Below are 5,414 nucleotides of genomic sequence, written 5' to 3'. Positions count from 1 at the left end.
AATTGGTAAAAGAAACCAACAGCTTCAAATGAATTGCACATGGAGGCTAGATGAAGAGAGTTTCTCAATTAGATTAGTATAAGTAGTTACTGTTTTATCAGCTGTAGCAAGTAGTTTTTATTGAGTTGAAACATCATTTATACATGCTATATGAAGAGGTGTATTACCGTACTTGTCCACTGACTTTGTTAGGATTGCCGTGCTTGGATCTGCAAGTAATACCTTCAAAGAATGATGAAGTGTAGACTTTCACTGGCACAATGAAGGAGTGTAGATTGGTTTGTGTTGGAAGCTGAGAGAAAAAGAGCTGCATTTTCAAATTGTAAGCTCTTGATGGCTGTTTGAAGAGGAGTCAGATTGTCACCATTATTACCAAACAAAGCAGTTCTGAAAAGATGAGAGTGGTTTTAAATTCACCAAGACCTTTTCCCATATTACTGGTGCCATGATTCTACTTCCACATGGAGTACATTGTCCTTGAAAGTAGATTTCTTCTGGAAAACAGTTGGTACAGTAATCTGGAAGAATCGTGTCACCTCTCTTCGACAAGGTCCAGTATCGCTTCCATTAGTGGTGTAAGATCATTGCATTAGTAACTTTAGCATCAAAATCTCTATATACAGCAAAACATGTGTATATATCTACTTTACATTTTCTACAGCTATATGTAGTGGTAGGTCACCTTGTGGTTTTGTAAGTTTTGCCGTGCCAATGGTAAAACTAATTTAATACAATTAAGACAGTCTATTGCTAAACTACAAGCAAAATGAAGTATCGTGTTGCCTTTTATTAAACTGGTTATTTGGGTCACAGCCAGGATGTGATAAAATGATAGAGAAGTAATTTATCGTTGTCGCTTTTGAAACACTTAGAAGAAGATTTGGAGAATTTTGTTGTATCCAAGTGATACTTTCTGGTTGTTTGAGAAGAAATTCAAGATACGGATAGTGAACTTCTCGTGAATTTGAAAGCATTTTACAATGACTAAATCTAGTGCTGTTCGACCAATTTTGTTTTTGTATGTTCAAACTCTGCTCTACTTTTGGATGAGACACGATACTCTTCAAATAAAAAGTGTTGTCATTTTCTTTTTTACTAAATTCAATTGTTTTGTAGCTTTAGGATCTGCTGTATCATGATGATATGGTATTTCTTTATCTGATGACAGCATTGTGACTTGCAAACCTTCTCCATAGTTTGTGGTTTGTCTTCATTTTCAGATTCAATGTCCCAAATGATCTCCTGCAGTGCCTGTCGCCAAAAGTCTGTTTCTCGACTATAATATCCTCGCATTCATCACATTTAACACTGTCTTCTGTAACAATATCTTCAATGTCTTGATGATAATACACTTATCTTCTCCTTCAGCATCTGAGATCATATATTGTTCTTGCATCTCTGATTTCATCACACGACTGAACTGTGAGCATGTACTTTTGTTCCTGTGGTCTTCATCGGAATTAAACTCTTTAGCTGTACAAACTGTCTGAGGAGCCTGTTGGTCCATAATAGTTTTTGATTACAGGTTCTTTATCTGAAGATATTGACGTGACAATGTGTTTTGTCTCTTTGAATGTTTGAGTGTTTCATCATCTCTAGAGAGCCCTCAACTTTGTGTACAAGTATTTCACTTGAGAAGACATCATCAGAAGAATGTCTACTGTTATAAGAAGAGGTCTCTGTCTCAATGAGAAAAGGCCATTTTGAGGTCAGCTTATGACTTAGTGACACTACAGTGTTATAATCTATAAAAGGAGTGTGTTTATTTTAGTCACTATACTTACTTGAAGCTGCATATGTCAACTGATTTCATAATTTATCTGCAGAATATGACAGGGTTTTAACCCACATGATCTTGTTATTTTACTTGGTGAAAATAATTTCTAGAAGAAAACAACAATACTAATTTGCATATGATTTTTCTATATTCATTATGGCTTATGAATATTAATAACCATAAACTTATTTTAACCCTTTTTCGTTCTTAGTTCTCGATTACATAACTGATATGAGATTGAGCCAAACAATTACGTTAACTCGAAAATTGTCAGAGAAACTCGGTACAAAGCCTCTTTGCCTACAAATGGTGAGTTAATAATATGAATTATTGTGAGTGTGACCAATAACTGACTATGCCCACCCATTTATTAGGCCAGACAGTTATCAGGTTCTTTGTTATCACAAAAAGTCAAAGTGGTAAGAAGTTGGGACCTAGAGACGGCCTTCAGAATGAGAAAGTCAGTTAATTGAGGGTGTGGTTTAATTACTTTTAATGATTCATAATCCATCTATTAATAATAAAAATATCAATATCCATCCTTATATTCACAATTTTAGATGGACTTATTATAAACATATTTTTATAATAGTTTCATAAAAGTTTCTATATCTATAGGAAACAGTACCTAGATATAAAGATACAACTGATCGCCATGCTCTCAGAGACAGGACTAAAGTAATCGAAGCGACCAGCTTCGTCTCTCCAAAATGGGTACCCCAGGTACATGATATATTACATAATGGTACATGTACATAGGTGGTGATGTACGTGATGTATTACATAATACATAGGTGCACAATGTATTACATTGTGCAATGGTGCATGTACATAGGTGGTGATGTACATGATGTATTACATAATGGTACATGTGCATAAGTGGTATTACCATTTATATAGATGGGTGCCCACAAAGAAGTGATGGCTGGAATAAAGAGACATCCAGGAGTAACCTATCCTGTATTGGTACCTAATCTACAAGGATTTCAAGCAGCTGTAAGTATGATACTTTGTTAGCGAGTAGATTATAATGTATAAAAAGGGGGTGGGCCAGGACTTGCATCTATCCATAATGTGACTATCCAATCCATCCATACTGGCTATCTATCAATATTTGTATTAGCTATCCATGATGTTTTCCAGGTTGATTCAGGAGCACAAGAGGTTGCCATATTTGGTGCTGCTTCAGAAACATTTAGCAAGTCAGAAGTGACCATTATGTGTTTAGTAAATACTAATATATCTACAGAAAGAATATCAATTTGCAGTATTGATGAGAGTCTAGAGAGGTTTAAACGGTTACTGAAGCTGCAAAAAACACATAGCATTCCTGTTAGAGGGTAAGTTATGAGATGATCAATTAATTAATTAATTCATTAATTTGTTCGTTAATTTTCCTCATATATAGCTGTTAATTAATTAATCCATTTATTAATCATTGATCCATTTAATCTACATCTATTAATTTAGCTATCTACCATCTGTCCATTGTTGTACACATTCATCCATTTATGTTTAGGTATGTATCTTGTGTGGTGGGCTGTCCTTATGAGGAGCCATATCTCCAGAAGCAGTATCCAAGGTAACCTAATATTGTATACATGTAAACAACATTATGTACATGTAAACAACATTATGTACATGTAAACAAAACCACTATTACCCAATTTCCTTCATAAGCAATAAAAGAACTAATTATATCCTGTAATAATTATGTTCTATAAAGTGGGAGATGGTCCATTAAATTTACCATAAATATCTGCGTAGCAATGTACTGTCCAAAATCTTGAGATGCTATTGGAGAGTGTGTCTATAAGAAAATGATACATGTATATACAAGGTCATCCCTACATAAAGGGTGAGGCTCGTCTATTGTGCAGGCTATAGCTATTCATTGCCTCTATAGTCTTTATTTCTATTGAACTATTGTGTAATTTGTATTTTACAAGATTGAATGCTTGTATTTTCAGGTGGCTGTAAGGATGAAGGAGATGGGATGTTATGAGATATCACTAGGAGATACTATTGGTGTGGGAACACCTGGTAAGATCATATGGGACACACCAATACTCCCAGTAATAATATGATCTTAGGTACTAATGTTCACAGTCCACAATGAGATCTCATCTGATAGTAAGTACTTTCAGTTTCAATAATATCACACTATGGAGTACTGGATTAGTCCATGCTATTTACCAGACAGGTCCACACTTAGCATAATGTTGGCTCACCTGGTTGGATAATATGGAACACTTCTAGTACTCTCTAGTGTGATATTATTGAAACTGAAAGTACTTATGAGATCTCATGTGGACTTGTGAACATCGGTACTTAGGATCAAATTTATTACTGAGAGTAGGATAGCTACTTAGTAAAAACTCTAGACTCATGAACATCAGTACTTACCACAGTGACCTAGAATAGCTACTATTAGTAAGCTCTAGACTAGTGAACATCAGTACTTACTACAGTGACCTAGGATAGCTACCATTAGTAAGCTCTAGACTAGTAAACATCAGTACTTACCACAGTGACCTACATAGCTACCGTTAGTAAGCTCTAGACTAGTAAAACATCAGTACTACTACAGTGACCTAGGATAGCTACCATTAGTAAGTTTTAGACTTCACTACCATAATGATCTAGTTCTATTTCTAACAATTATATTTTTTTTTATTCTTTAGCCTCAATAGCAGAAATGCTACGAGTTGTGTCCTCACATCTACCAATGTCTTGTCTTGCCATCCATTGTCATGATACTTATGGACAAGCATTAGCTAACATACTAGTTGCATTACAGGTACAACTGGTTTTTGAAACCTGTTTAGATTTTAGAGGAGAGCTTAACAATAGAGGAGGTGGTAGTTTTGATTGTTATCAAAATTAGAATGGGAACTGATATCTGTTGAGCTTAATACTATAATGTATAGTTAGTATCTATTGTCACCTGTTCATCCATCTACCCATTCATCTGTCCATTCATCATTCATTCATCCATCTATCATCCGTCCATTCTAGATGGGTATATCAGTTGTTGATTCATCTATCTGTGGTCTCGGTGGCTGTCCCTATGCAGCAGGTGCTTCTGGTAACGTGGCAACTGAAGATGTAGTGTACATGTTAAATGGAGTGGGTATTGAAACGGTGAGTAATGAAATGATACTAGTCTCATTCTCAAACTGACTTGAGACCAGCAGATTGGAATATTTTCAATTGTTGTTATTTTAGGGGATTGACTTACAGAAACTTGTTCAAACTGGAGTCTTCATATCAGACTATTTAGGTCGGAAACCTTCATCTAAAGTGACACAAGCTTTGTCTTCTCATCTGTGAAAATATTAATGATTTTTATAATAATCATTATAATTATTATTATTATTATTATTATTATTTATTACTGTTTTTTAAAAAAAATACTCTTATATAATACTATGAATATTGTTAAAAATGTTATAAAAAACTGACCAACTTTTGTTATTCGAGAAACAATGGCGACGTTTGAAGACGAAGGTGTTCCACATGTACAATTTGATGACGAATCTCCTGTTCATTCACGTACTCCAACTCCACAACGTCAAAGATGTTTGTCTGCACAATTACATGATGAACAACAGGACGAAATCAAGAAGAGGCACAA

General features: G+C 34.8%; 1 pseudogene; it reads left to right on the top strand.

Annotated features, from left to right (window-relative positions):
• Positions 1–2,207: 2,207 nt before the first annotated feature.
• Positions 2,208–5,110, top strand: LOC121366686 (annotated as a pseudogene).
• Positions 5,111–5,414: the final 304 nt, after the last annotated feature.

This window comes from Gigantopelta aegis, unplaced genomic scaffold (assembly GCF_016097555.1).
Source record: "Gigantopelta aegis isolate Gae_Host unplaced genomic scaffold, Gae_host_genome ctg6646_pilon_pilon, whole genome shotgun sequence".
Classification (NCBI taxonomy): Eukaryota; Metazoa; Mollusca; class Gastropoda; order Neomphalida; family Peltospiridae; genus Gigantopelta; species Gigantopelta aegis.
This window is presented reverse-complemented; position numbering and strand designations above follow the sequence as displayed.